A 15,536-nucleotide genomic window follows, 5' to 3' on the forward strand; every position below is an offset into this window, starting at 1 on the left:
GATAAAAGTAGCTCTAACAAAAAATTGTACCAATTATTTCAACTTTTTAGTGCCCTCTAACAACAGCTGCAATAGATAGCAGAGCAGCAGCTCACAGTGCAAGATATATACAGTGGGAAAAGGGGCTCATTTAGGGAGGGGTGTTTGTACATATGCTGGTTTTGGCTGGGATAGAGTTAATTTTCTTCATAGTAGCTGTTACAGGGCTGTGTTTTGGATTTGTGCAGGAAACAGTGTTAACTGAGGGATGTTTCAGTTCCTGCTGAGCAGTGCTTACACAGATCCAAGGCCTTTTCTGCCTCTCACCCACCCCACCAGCGAGCAGGCTGGGGGTGCACAAGGTTCAGGGAAGGGGGCACAGGCAGGACAGCTGACCCAAGGGATGTCCCAGATCATACGGTGTCATGCTCAGCATATAGAGCTGGGGGAAGGTGGAAGGGAGGGGGGATTCTGGGAGTGGTGGCATTTGTCTTCCCAAGTAACTGTTATGGGTGATGGGAGCCCTGCTTTCCTGGAGACTGAACACCTGCCTGTCCATGGGAAGTGGGGAATGAATTCCTTATATTGCTTTGCTTGTGTGCACAGCTTTAGCTTTACCTATTGAACTGCCTTTATCTCAGCCCAAGAGTTTTCTCACTTTTGCCCTTCTGATTCTCTCCCCTATCCCACCAGGATGGAGCAAGTGTGGGGCCCAGTGGGGCTTAGTTGCTGGCTGGAGTTAAACCATGGCACCTTGGAAAAAAATGTTAAACTTCTGTAGCAGAAAGTACTGAAATGAACCTGCCAACCATTCATCACTTGGAGAATTTATGGGTATCTTTTCCTCAAGTTAAACCTTACATTCACTGAAGGCCACAACATTGAGATGTTATTTCCACATATCTTGTGCCAAACGGACTCAACTAACCTCAGGTCAGGGCAGTTAGGAGAAGATGGAGAGATTCTGTGTCATTGTCACACACACACGCACCCCTTGCTTTTTCTTCTCTAGGTATATCCTAGATGCAATTTATGAAGTAGGATATGCCAGTGTGACATCCTGCCTTCCCACAGCATATGTGGGAACATTAGAACAACATTAGCCTTTCAGTTTCAGTCCAAAGATCATGGAGTGTTTCAGAAGGACAGAAGCAGGCTGAAGGACTGGGCCAACAGGAGCCTGGTGAAATTCAGCAAGGACAAACACAAAGTTCTGCAATTCGGAGAAACTAACCCCATTGTACAGCACTGGAGAGCAGCCATGCTGAAAAATGTGGTGGGTCATTGGAGGCAATGGGCTGAACATGAGCTAGCAGCGTGCCATGGCAGCTAAGGTGGCCAAAGCAGGGGGCCTGTGTTAGAGCACAGTAGGTGAAGTGCTTAGACCCCTGTCCTTGGCACTTGTTAGACCACATCTATAATCACAGCATCACAGTATGCTAGAGATTGGAAGGGACCTCGAAAGATCATCTAGTCCAATCCCCCTGCCGGAGCAGGAACACCTAGATAATGTTACACAGGAATGTGTCCAGGCGAGTTTTGAATGTCTCCAGGGAAGGAGACTCCACAACCTCCCTGGGCAGCCTGTTCCAGTGCTCTGTCACCCTCACCGAGAAGAAGTTTCTTCTCAAGTTTAAGTGGAACCTCTTGTGTTCCAGTTTGTACCCATTACCCCTTGTCCTATCATTGTTTGCCACTCAGTAGAGCCTGGCTCCATCCTCGTGACACTCCCCCTTTATATATTTATATACACTAATAAGGTCACCCCTCAGTCTCCTCTTCTCTAAACTATAGAGACCCAGCTCCCTCAGTCTTTCCTCATAAGGGAGATGCTCCACTCCCTCAATCATCATTAATTAAGTAATATTGTGTCCAGTTCTGGCACCCCAAGATAAGGAAGACCAACAAACTATGAAATGCTTCTGTGTGACCATCTCATTCTGCAATAGGAGAACACGATGGGCAGAGTGCAAAATAATGCACACTCCCAAGTCCCTGTCCTTGATTGAGGACACTCGGTATCAGATCTTACAATACCTTACAGCTCCAAAATTAAGACAAGGGCTAGGTTTTGGTCTCTGGGGATGGCATTATCTTTTATTAGCAAGAGAGTACTGCTAACTTAGAAACTGAGTTGTCTTTGGAATTGACATGGCAAAGCTAGAATAAACTGTCTTTAGGTTTGAGAACAGCTTCAAATATCACTTATTTGCATCTCTGATTCAGACATACTGTCTTCATATTGCCTCAAGAATGCAAGCACATCAAAGATCAATATACTTCAGGGAATAGGTGGGAGAAGAGTAATGGTGAGACGATTCTCATATTTATTTGAGGCGTATTAATTTTTCCTTTGCCACAGTCATGGAGGGCTATGTCCTTTTCAGGAAAGACAGGCCAGCCAGGAGGGGTGGTGGGGTTGCTCTTTATGTATGGGAGCAACTACAATGCACTGAGTTCTGTCCAGGGACAGATGACGAGCGAGTTGAGAGTCTGTGGGTGAGAATTAAAGGGCAGGCTGGCAGGGCGATACTGTTGTGGGTGTCTGTTACAGACCGCCAGATCAGGGTGAGGAAGTTGACAAGGCCTTCTACAGGCAGCTGAGAGCGGCCTCACAGTCACAGGCCGTGGTCGTCGTGGGGGATTTTAACTTCCCTGATGTTTGCTGGAAGGACCACTCAGCAACCCAGCCACAGTCCAGGAGGTTCCTCCAGTGTATGGATGATAACTTCCTCCTGCAAATGGTGGATGAGCCAACCAGGAGAGGAGCGCTGCTGGATCTCATCCTCACTAACAAGGAGGATCTGGTCGAAGCAGTAAGGGTTGAGGGCTGCCTTGGTTGCAGCGACCACGAGATGGTGGAATTCAGCATCTTGTGTGGTAGGACCAATAGAATAGCAAGTAGAATTGCAACCCTGGACTTTAGCAGGGCAAACTTTGGCCTTTTCAAGCAATTGCTAGGGGAAATCCCATGGGCAAAGCTGTTTGAAGGTAAAGGGGCCCAAGATAGTTGGTTGGCATTCAGGGATTGCTTTTTCTAAGCTCAAGATCGGAGCATCCCGACACGTAGGAAGTCAAGGAAGAGGGCCAGGAGACCTGCGTGGCTAAATAGGGAATTGTTGGGTATCCTCAAGTGGAAGAAGAGAGTTTACAGGTCATGGAAGAAGTGGCTGGCCACTTGGGAGGAATATAAGGCTGCTGCTAGAGGATGTAGGAAGGCAGCTAGGATGACTAAGGCCTCCTTAGAATTAAACCTGGCGAGAAGGGTCAAGGACAGCAAAAAGAGCTTTTTCAAATACATGGCAGATAAAACTAACACCAGAGGCAATGTAGGCCCACTGATGAACGGGATGGGTGCCCTGGTGACAGAAGATACAGAGATGGCAGAGTTACTGAATGCCTTCTTTGTCTCTGTCTACTCTGCTGCAGGCAGTCCTGAAGAGCCCTGTACCCCTGAGACCTTAGATGAAGTGAGGTCAACGGAGCGGTTTGCCTTAGTCGATGAGGAATGGGTTAGAGACCAGTTGAGCAATCTGGACATCCATAAATCCATGGGTCCAGATGGGATGCACCAGCGGGTGCTGAGGGAACTGGCAGAAGTCATTGCTAGACCATTCTCCATCATCTTTACCAAGTCTTGGGAAACGGGAGAGGTGCCCGAGGACTGGAGGAAAGCAAATGTCACTCCAGTCTTCAAAAAGGGCAAGAAGGAGGACCCGGGTAACTATAGACCAGTCAGCCTCACCTCCATCCCTGGGAAAGTGACGGAAGACCTTATCCTTGGTGCCATCTTAAGGCATATCAAGGATAAGAGGTTATGAGGGGCAGTCAACATGGCTTCACCACGGGGAAATCATGCTTGACCAATCTCATAGCCTTTTATGAAGAAATAACACGTTGGATGGATGATGGTAGAGCGGTGGATGTGGTCTACCTTGACTTCAGCAAAGCGTTTGACACAGTCTCCCACAGCATCCTCACAGATAAATTGAGGAAGTGAGGTCTGGATGATCAGCTAGTGAGGTGGACTGTGAACTGGCTGAAGGAGAGAAGCCAGAGAGTTGTAGTCTATGGGGCAGAGTCTAGTTGGAGGCCTGTAACTAGTGGAGTGCCTCAAGGGTCAGTACTGGGACCGGCATTATTTAATATATTCATCAACGATTTAGATGAGGGAATTGAGTGTACCCTCAGCAAGTTTGCTGATGACACTAAGCTGGGAGGAGTGGCTGACACGCCAGAAGGCTGTGCTGCCATCCAGCGAGACCTGGACAGGCTGGAGAGTTGGGCAGGGAATAACTTGATGAAATATAACAAGGGAAAGTGTAGAGTCCTGCATCTGGGCAGGAACAACCCCAGCTTCCAGTATAGGTTGGGGAACATCCTGGTAGAGAGCAGTGTAGGGGAGAGGGACCTGGGGGTCCTAGTGGACAACAGGATGACCATGAGCCAACACTGTGCCCTTGTGGCCAAGAAGGCCAATGGCATCCTGGGGTGTATTAGAAGGGGGGTGGTTAGTAGGTCGAGAGAGGTCCTCCTTCCCCTCTACTCTGCCCTGGTGAGACCGCATCTGGAATATTGTGTCCAGTTCTGGGCCCCTCAGTTCAAGAAGGACAGGGAGCTGCTGGAGAGAGTCCAGCGCAGGGCAACGAAGATGATTAAGGGAGTGGAACATCTCCCTTATGAGGAAAGACTGAGGGAGCTGGGTCTCTATAGTTTGGAGAAGAGGAGACTGAGGGTTGACCTTATTAGTGTCTATAAATATATAAAGGGGGAGTGTCACGAGGATGGAGCCAGGCTCTACTGAGTGGCAAACAATGATAGGACAAGGGGTAATGGGTACAAACTGGAACACAAGAGGTTCCACTTAAACTTGAGAAGAAACTTCTTCTCAGTGAGGGTGATGGAACACTGGAACAGGCTGCCCAGGGAGGTTGTGGAGTCTCCTTCCCTGGAGACATTCCTGTGTAACATTATCTAGGTGTTCCTGCTCCGGCAGGGGGATTGGACTAGATGATCTTTTGAGGTCCCTTCCAATCTCTAGCATACTGTGATACTGTGATACAAAACATAGATCACAGATGTCCTAATCTCCAGAATAAGGCACATATTTGGTGCAGGATGCATAATACTTGTATGAGCTGGTAGCCCTTCAAGTGTTTTTAACAGATACCAAGCATGTATCGGAAAAAGAGTCACAACTTTGGACTAAAACATTCTGAGTAGACAGAAGGACTTGGGCTCTTCTCCTGTTAGGGGATATCTGAAACAGTGATCACCCTATTGAATGTGGGCAATGATGTGCATCGCTCAGCAACTCAAAGCCAGAGACAAAAAGACTGGTGCAAGTATGAGACAAGTATCAACAAAAAAGCCAGAAGAATATCGGACAGGAGATTGTCTGTCCAGCAATTCATTTTTGGGAAAGCTCTAGCTGGTCTGACTAGGACCTGAGCTCAGAGTGTACATACACTGAAGGGATGATGCCACAGTTCACACTCCTGTAAGCTGCTGTGTCATAAGGCAGTAGCACTTACTTTGGTTCTTAATAAAAAGTGTCAGAAGATTAAGACCAAGCTTAAGATTTCTACTGCCATCCTGGGATTTAGAGGTTATGTTGAAATCATTAATGCAACCGCTATTTGCACTCTTCTGATCACCAAGTATTCAAATCATCCTTAAGTACATAAATCCTAGGAAGCAGGAAGCTAGAGCTACCCAGCACTGCCACTCCTTTTTCACTTGCTTTTCTCATCACTACCAGTGGGTGTAATGTCTTTGAATCATCTCCTGAACGGCATAAAGAACCAATCCTTCAGTCCCTCCCCATAAAATGCTGTCCTAAACTCCATTAGAAGCTGTGTTTTCTTATTTCAGACTCTCAGAGTATGCATTAAAATCCTAGATGGCTTAGTTCCCTCTCCAGGGCTCCTGGGCACGGTTTGTGCCATCCCTGAGCCCAGAGGAGACCCCTTGACTTTGCCTCCTGCTCTTTGCAGCAAGCGGGTATTTCTCAAGCATGTTTAAATGATAGCAATGAGTCGAGAGGCCGTCATGGTAGCTCAGCTGAGCCAATGCAGTCTGCAGAAAGAGGGTGAGACAAATTTCATTGGTCAGTATAGAAATGTACCTGGTGTGTACGGCTTTTGGATTTATCCCTGGAGATTTTATTACCTATTTTATTACATTGTTGTTGAGTCCACAGCTACGAATACTCGTCTGCTGCCAGAGCTGACTTAACAGAGCTGTTCTGGCTTGAACACGCCACCAAAGTAGGTCTGGTTGTAGGTACAAAGACCTTATCCCTATGCTATGATGATAAAGAAGAAAGCCTTTATTTTTTTTTTTTTTTTTGGTGTTTTTAATAAAATGAGTAACTAACATAAAACCCACCTTCTAAGGCCAGAAGACCTCAAACCGTTTACTAAACCAAAATCTATACTGGTAGTGGTTAAGTTAGCACAGCAGCCAGGGAACTCCAATAGCAATTTTTTGGTTGTTGTTTCAGAAGTTCTTAACAAACATTTCAGAATCAGACACAGGATTATGCTAATAACCTTGCTGAGTTGTCACTGCTTTCCCACAGCAGCAGCTTTGGTGACAGTGGCCACATTTTTTTCTAAAAACAGCTCCTTCATTAAAATAAAGGCTTCCAGAACACACCGATTCTCACAGAGAAACAATTCCTCTAATTATGTTTTCTATTCTACTTAAAAGAGTATTTGGGTAACACTGTCACTCCACGATATTATGCCATTGTTTCATATTCTTTTCACACCCTTTTCTACCCTTATAATGTATGAAACCTCTACTTACTATGGCACAAAACTGTTGTTTTGGATTTTTTTCTGCACCCCTCATCACAGCACTGGTTGCTCAGGTTAGATTACTGGATCTTTTAGGAGGTGAAATGGTCTTAGTAATGCTTTCAACTTTCATTACTCAGCCAGATTGTGGAGTCTATCAATTACACCTACATTGACAAGCTGGTGAATTAATTGGCGTGTTTGACAAGGACAGCCATTACCCCGTGTTGTTCTGACAGCTGGGTTTGATATCAGAAATTTGTCAACCTTCCCCTTCACATGGGCTGCTGGAGGAACAGTTCAGTAGATGAGGTGAGGGTATTGGCAAGGGTTTTTTTCCCCTGTATAATCTCAACATCTGGTGTTAACCTATCTAAACTCTAAATAAAATCGCAGACATTCATAACATCAATAAGCAAAGAGCATGCCAGACCTGCACTATAAAACAGTCTTCTGTCTGGGCTGACAAAGCAGTCAAAGAGTCAGAAAACTAATACGTTCTCAGAAAAGTTAGCACCTTTCAGTGATGACTTTCTGTGTGTCCTTCAAGTGTACTGGTAGGGTGGAAGTATTTGAAGTTTATCTGAGTTTGGGGACTGGCGGTTACAAGACAGTAAGTGATAACTTCACCTCACTTAAGATGGGGGGCAAGATTTGAGTTAAAGCTGATGTAAATGATTCTGGGCACAGAAGAGCCCTGCTGCTCACTGGCTACTGCTGCCCCGCTTTGAGGCAGTTTCTGATAGTTTCTCATTTTCTTTCTTTTCTGTGGCTGCTCATGAGAGCTGTTTAAGAACAGATTGGAGAATTTCCTAGTATTTTAACAAAGAAAACAAAGTTGGGGCATGTTTTCCCCTGGAGCTGGCAGAGGCTCGCTGGCCTCACAGCCTTAGTCTTGGTCTTAGTGTTCCCTCCTCCAAGGGAAAAGCCAAAGCAAAAAGCCAGGTCTTGGCTTTGCCCCCTCCACACCCCACCAATGGGCTTTGAAAGGGCTAAATCCACGGGGAGACTAGTCTGTCTAGTTGGTAGTACCTTGAGAGCAGAGTCCAAGCCTGAGAGTTGGCCTCTCCAGACTTCACTGATCCCATGTTTTGGAAGACGGCACGCTCAGTGGAGAACTGCTTGGAGCTGCCTGAACTCCTGAACTGGCCAGCAAAGGATGGCTGAGGCCCCACCTCCATGCTTTCTTCCAAAGCAAGCCAGGCGTTTGTCTCCATGAATGATCCCTCTAAATCCTTTCTCCTAAAACTGTGGCTCCCTTCCTCGAGAAAACACAGTGAAGAGGAGCTGCTCCCATCCCATTAGCCAGGAATCTCTGAGTTAACTGTGGGCCTTGGTAGGGTTTCAACACAAGCTACTAGGTACAGAAGTGCACAGCACTTGGAAGATGTCGGCAAACCCTGGCTATGCCAAGAGCATTTAGAAAGATTTATTAAGAGGCGCTTAAACACCTAAGGACCTAAATCACAGTGTCTGGGTGGCAACAGCAGGAGGACAGAGGTCTTGTTCCTTGCTAAGCAGTTAAATGTTTAGGGGTTTGTTGCACTTTACCACCCTCCCCACACTAACAGGCCTTTAATCTCTGTTTCTTGGTATGGCACTTGTTGTTCAGAGGACCAGAAAGGATGTGATTTTTAAATATTGTCAACACTGTTGTGTGGTGAAGCACTCCTATTCTGGATAGTGTTTGGCTAAAAGCTTCAAAATGTTGAGTGAGCGTATTATCATCAGATCTAGAAATCACTGGTCTTTTAAAAAGATGATACTGCAGCCAGGTTTTTATTTATAGCTTGCTAGTTTTGACAACAAGTGGTATACAGTAAGGTTTGATAATCCAAAACTTGGTGAAAAGATGTGTAGGAATTGTTGTTGTGGTGTTTATGACTCTGTTGAGGGGAAATAGCTGTAACCAGCTCATTTATTTTCCTTGACCAGGTCACATGTTGGTGGACGGCAAACTCATTCCACCAGATGCAAAGACACGTGGTTAATACCAAACTTCTTCAGGAGCTGGTCCAAGAAAAGTAAAGTTTAGAAAGCTTAGGTCTCATTGTAACCCATTTGGAAACCCAGCAGAAGGCAATCTGGGAGGCTCAGTCCTGCAGATTCGAGTAGGAAAAGCTTGCCTCATGAAGGTCAGTTGTTCCACTCGCCTGTGCAAGGGTTTCCAAAGATCAGCTGTGGGGCTGGTTGCTTTGCACTGCAATAAGCGCTGCGATACCTGCCTGCCTCGGCCTCACGCCATAACAAATGGACTCCTAGGCTCTTGTCCTGCATTTTGTCCCAGAAAAAGCTGAGATGGAGGAAGAATGTAAAGGAGGCAGCTTGCTTATTCCTTATACATCTGGCTGCAAAGCTGGTAAGTGATAAATTGTTTACAAAGGGCTGGAAACGTGCAATGGCCAAAACCTGTTGCAATCTCTGCAAGTGTGGTGATGCCATCTCTGAATTAAATCTGAAATAAAATTAAAATTCAGGTTTTAAAGATGATTCAATTAGTGAGCAAAGTTGCAAAAACTAAATGTAGTTTCATGGTAACATTTTCCTTTTTGAGGCACTATGTTAAATTATGCAGCTGTATGTCAAACTGACTTTCAAATCAAAGTGACCTTTGGTTAGGGTAATTGAAATAATCTTATTTTATGAAATACTTTTTAGGGAAAAAGAACAGCACGTGACATGCATAGATTCTGCCATTTCAAATACTTGTCTTACTAAATTAAAAGATACAGCCTTTTAAATGTTCATTAGCAGCAAAAGAAGCACAGGGATGCACATGGTTACTGTGATCACACTGAAGACAGAACTGCAGTGGTAGATTTCTTTTAGAAAAAAGATGCTCAAGTAGGCATAGGCAGTAAGATTACCTTTCAAATGTTTTACTGTAGATCTAAAATAGCTACCCAGCTTTAAAAGAAAACGAGACAGAAGGGAGGAGGGAAGAGAGAGAACATAATTTCCAAACCCTTAGCTTATTTTTAATTTATAATCCTTGGAAAAAAAAAAATAAGTGGATAGCCCAATCATTTATATGCCTGGGCAAAAGCAATACATCTATATAAAAGTACAGTGATGTATTTCTGTTGCTAGTTTAATGTGCTGCTCTGTGCCCTGCGCGTTCTGATTCATTGGAGAGCAGCAATCATGTCGACAGGAGCTGTTCTTCAGTTCCCACCAGCGACAACTAAAGGCCAATTCAAGGTTGTGGCAGGGTCATGAATCTAACATAGTCACTGATAGAACAATTTCCCTTCCACGTGACACTGTCGGTGGGACACAGAGGGAATATACTGCAAAGGCTGCTGCAGGTATGTGTTGTTATACCCTTCCCTCCTCTCCTCCCTCCAGTCCTTTCCTATTTTTAATTTTTGACAGTGGTCAGTGCTGTCATAAAGGAGCCTCTGGGGAATACAGTCAGTGGAAAATACGGAGAGCGGAAACTTCTGAGCCTTTAAGAAACCAGCATACTCCTGGCCTCTGTTCAGGGCAACTCGGGAACATCAGCTTGGTTTGAAAGCTGGATCCACCCCAAGACAATACGAGCTGTACATCCCTGCCAGGCTTGTAAAAGAGAAAGATGCTGGACCAGACTTCATGGTGATTTCACCTCAGGTCCAGAACCCTTTGAATTCAATAAAGAGGCATTTTTATCTGGATATAACCCCACAAGAGTTGCTCTCTTTCTGTGGTATGAAAATTAGGCCTGGATTTTGCCTGACACCGCTGTTATTTTCGCACTTTTAAGCATGGAGATGATCTTGCCAGGGGGCTTGGCACAAGCTTTGAACAAGTCACCAAAAAAAAGAGCCAACTCCCGCTCTTGTTTCTGCCATACATGTCCCAGGGAGACCATATTTTGGACTAGACAAGTATTAGCTCATTCTCATGCTACTATTAGTCATCATGAGACTGTACCAGTGTGGCTTAGCCCTGCATGTTCTCACCATCATCAGGCGTGGGGCTTATGCTGAGGAGCAAATGCATTGCAGCTGATGGAAATGCTTAACACAAAGCTTTGCACTTTGAAAAACGACCTCAGGTACCTGAAGCCTCCAGACCCTACTGTTTTCTGCCATCCCTGTTGGGAGCAGCAGACCTGTCAAATGTGAATGTTCAGATTTTGTTAGAAAGAGACCACATGGCGATTAATGTTTAAACAATGCCAGAAGGAGACTAGCAGAATGCCACCAGTTCAAAATAAAAACCAATCAGCTCCAGCAAGGTGCATGGTTTACAATGACAGTGTTCTTTCCTTGTTTTATGCAGCTTCAGAGCTAGATGAGCCAGTCTGCCGTTCCCATTTGCTCCCTAAGATGATTTCAGTAATTACATGGAACAACCAGTAGGATGCCAATGATTCTTCAACAACACACAAAGCAGTTTTTCCTTTGCCTGGATTTGGATGGGTCTGTGAAGCTCCAGACAACTTTCTTAGACCAAGATGGTCCTTCTCAGACTGAGACACATGGGCAAAGCAAGCCTGAAAAGCAATAGTGGGTCTGTGTGTATGCTGGGATATAAATCTGAGGCTTCGGGGCTCAGATCAAAGCCACTGTTACCAGCTGCAAATACTAAAATCACAGTGTTTCTGGAAACACTGAATCCAAATTCACAAAAAGCTCAAGTCTAAAACTGCAGCTGTAATTTACAATTCCCTTTCATAGGATTTTATTCCTGCCCTTGTTGTAATTGAAGTTATTTATAGGTAGTGTAAAAAAGGGGACTGGAAATTTGTATTTATGAATAACAAAGAAGAGCTGTAAATGGAAAGAAGAGAGGTTGTGCAACATCCTTGCTGAAATACAGGCTTCCCAGCAACGTTCCATCATGGATGTTAACTCTTACCTGCTGTTGACTCTGGCTCAGCTGTGTCTAGGTATATGATTTATTTTATTACTCTTGTTTATGCTGTTATAGTTGCTCCTAATGAAACTTGCTGCAGATGATAAGATCTCAGCGTGCATTCAAATGCCAAGGTGAAAGCACGCATCTTTATCCTCTTGCTGAGCAATTTCCATGTGTGCATGTGTCTGTCACACCACAGGGGAAGAAAAGGGAGGGTCTAAAACCTCTTGTCCTCAGGCAGTCCAGCTAAACTCAGCTTTTAGCCTTTTTGGGGCAGAATCTTTTGCCATTTTGATTTCACTTGCATAAAAAATTCTTCTCTGGCAATGAAAGACTTGGATCCATCTCATTATTTTAGATCAGCAACTGAGTTAATATTAAAACACCATACACACGCAAATCACATTTCCTTCGTTACAAATAACTGGAGCAAAGCGAATATACCAGCATTAATAATTTACCTCATGAGCTCAGCTCCTTTTTCTGGAACTTCCACAAGCAGATTGCAATTTCCTCCGATTTATTCATGTTTCAAATTCAGTCAACGATTTAAAAGAAAATGTTTACCTACCAGATAGCTTGCATTTTGCTTCCATTTCCACTACTCAGTGTTTGTAACTATGTGTGTGTGCTAGTCACAAACGTGTAATTAAATCCCATCATATAATTTCTTTCCCTCAGCTAAGTCAAAATGTATTACTTCTGGGGAAAAGTACTGTCGATGTGTCTATAAAAATCAAATTTCTGCAAATAGCCTTGGCTATGTCTGAATTCCATCTACATTCATTCTAACAATTCAACAGCTCAGATGTTTAGCAAGTCATCATTAAAAGTGGCAAAGAAGCTTTATTTCCTTGCTTCTCTGTAAAGAAAGAAAGTGCATTTCCATTCCTTTAGCAATCTTTAACTTCTGCTACCCAGTTCTTCCCCTTTTCTCTTGTTCTGCAGGTGTCATTAACAAATAAAAGGCTACTGAGAGCAGAAGTCTTTTTGCCAGCTTTTATTAACTTCTTAGAAGCAGCCTTTGGGTTTCTGCAGATCCATGAGCCACAAGTGAAAACCAATTCTAAGTAAAACCTCAGGTATCAGGAGAAGAACAATAAATCTTCTTTCACTCTTTCTCCATTTCTTGCTTTGTTTCTTATCCAGGACATTTTTTCCCGTCACTTTTTAGTTATATTTATTGTTAATTTCTAATCATATTCCTCATTTGGGGGGGGGGGGGGGAGGTAACTAGACACGAAACCTGCACATAGAAGCTTACCAAGTGCCAAACAAACCTTTGCTTCTTCTCTCCTGATTTTCAGCTAAGCATTCAGGTGCTCCTTGCACTCAGGAATCTCTGTCATGGCATTAGGATGCAATTTCTTCCTGTTACCCCTGGAAAGACAGTGGCCTACTAGCCCCAAGTCCAAGACCAAATTCGATCAGACACAATCCACTTGTGTGTACAGCATTATTTCGTCAAGCTGTGTGGTTTCTGTGAGGTGAGCTGCCCCGGTGGTTCTTTGTTACTGAACTGAATACATGTACCTTCAAATAAGAACCGATATATATACACAAAGATGGCAAATATCTGTGCTAGGAGACAGCATTACTAAAGCACACTTAGGAGAGGTTTCTCTCTGCTGCTCCTCTATAATGATATGCTAACTTTCAGCTGTCTGCCAAGCAACTACTGAACATGATCAAATTGTGTGTGAAACCTGCAGACTGCTCTGCTAGACAGCGTGAGGATTAAACATGCATGCCACATGGGCAGCATTTCCAGCACCAGCACTGCACAGCCTACGATGGGAGATGGAGTTCTACCAAAAAGTAATTATTATTTATGGACTTCACGCAGTGACTGTGCAATACCAGGTGACAGCTGTACAGGAACTGCAGATCTTCCACTGCTAGAGCATAAATGGCTGCTCTTCATTATGAGAGTTCTACTGTGCTCTGGTGAGACACTCCCCCCTCCTGCAGTCCTGCATCCAGCTCTGGGGCAAGAATACAAGACGGGTGCAGAGATCTTGGAGTGAGTCCAGAGGAGGCTATGGAGATGCTGTGAGGGCTGGAGCAGCTCTGCTCTGGAGACAAGCTGAGAGAGCTGGGCTTGTTCAGCCTGGAGAAGAGAAGGCTCCTGGGAGACCTTAGAGCAGCTTCCAGTGCCTGAAGGGGCTGCAAGAAACCTGGAGAGGGATTTTTACAAGGGCCTGTAGGGACAGGACAAGGGGGAATGGCTTTAACCTGACAGAGGGGAGACTGAGATAAGGCATCAGGAAGAAGCTGTTCCCTGTGAGGGTGGTGAGGCCCTGGCACAGGTTGCCCAGAGAAGCTGTGGCTGCCCCATCGCTGGCAGTGTTCAAAAGGGCTTGTCCAGAACAGACACCAGCTACCAGATGTGGCTGTTAGATACCTCCAAGGTCTGTCCCAAGTTTGGCGGGGCACTTAGAGCAGCTGCTGGATCAGCACACATATATATGTGCGTCAGACATGCAAGATGACTTCTTTCTGCCAACGCAGAAACTGTTTTCCAACAGTTAGAAATCAGGAAAGGCTTTTCCAAAGAGAAGCTGAGTAGCAGCAGGAAGCGTTGGGAGGGCTGTTCAAAGGCAGGGGTTGCAGCAAGCAAGTCAGCTCTCAGAGGGCAGGGATCTCTTCATCTAAACCCATTCTGCCTTCCAAATGGCAGTGCTCTTCCTGCGTTTTCGGAGGAGACAGAATGGATTTAGAAAGTGGCTGCTTATCGATTTATAGTCTTTATGCTGGACATAGCTTTTTATTAAAGAAAGCAGATACTCAATAGTGTTAACTAGTAATGGAAATTGACTTTTCACTAATTGCACAGAATCTGGCATTAATACACTTTAATAGAAAATAGGCCTGTGCACTCTGGATCAATCCAAAACTTTATCCTGACTATGCTACAGACAAAGACCTCCACCATCACCACAGCCAAATAAGACATATTATTTATTTATTTACTATTCCTCCAATTATTGAGAAAAGGACATATCTCGAGGGAACAAGGGCAATGCTTTAACAACTCAGCTGCTTTTATGCTGTTTGTTCCATAGGGATCATTATTTCCCGATCTGCTATTCTGCCCCATTCACCTGGTTTGTACACAGAGGAGCATCTTTGTCTTCCTCAGGTACAGTGGGATGCAGGCACAATAAATGTCCTGGAAGCAAGGCTGACATTAGAAGTAAGCTGATTTTATTATTTAATAAATATTAACAAATATTTATAAATATTATTTTTATTTATGCTTATAGGAGTGTTTTAAATATTAATGTTGTGAAACAAATTCTCTGTGTGTTCAGCTTCACCTCCTGGTTTCTCATTAGAAGAGCACAAGGGGATTCAGAGCTGTGCCCTGCTGAGGACCATCTTCCTCCTCCAGGCAGCCGCCTCTTGAGCTGCTCCTTCACTTGACCAGCTCCAGCTTCCACAAGAGCAGTCCCCTGCCTGGCCATCTTACTGGGTTTCTCTTTTTGTCCAGAGAACATGCAGCTGCTGATTTAATCCTCTGTGACAGCGGGCTGGCAGTCGTCAAAACCCCGCAGGGTTACCTCAGGTGTGCAGCTGGCCAGGGCTCAGCAGCAAGTTGCTGAGAAGCCCTGAGCTGCAGGGTCCAGCAGTAGAAACCTGATGTGCTCAGTTACAAACCCAGCATTTGTCACCCAAGTGGTGTCACTGTTTTTGGACATTCACTAAAATAAGTCTTGCTCCATCATGACTCAGTCACTGTGGCACTGGAACTCATGGGGAAAATGAGAATATGCGCTCTCACATCAAATAGCAGTTCCAAGTGGAGAAAATTGGAGTCCTGGCCCCTTTTAGGCACTATTACCAGTCAAATAAAGCAGCTAATAATAAAGGATTGCTGTTTTATTTCATGCACTTAGATAAAACAGA

Source organism: Pezoporus wallicus, unplaced genomic scaffold, assembly GCF_028554395.1.
Source record: "Pezoporus wallicus isolate ANWC-B61680 ecotype Strahan unplaced genomic scaffold, APGP_CSIRO_Pwel_v1 contig_5958, whole genome shotgun sequence".
NCBI lineage: Eukaryota > Metazoa > Chordata > Aves > Psittaciformes > Psittacidae > Pezoporus > Pezoporus wallicus.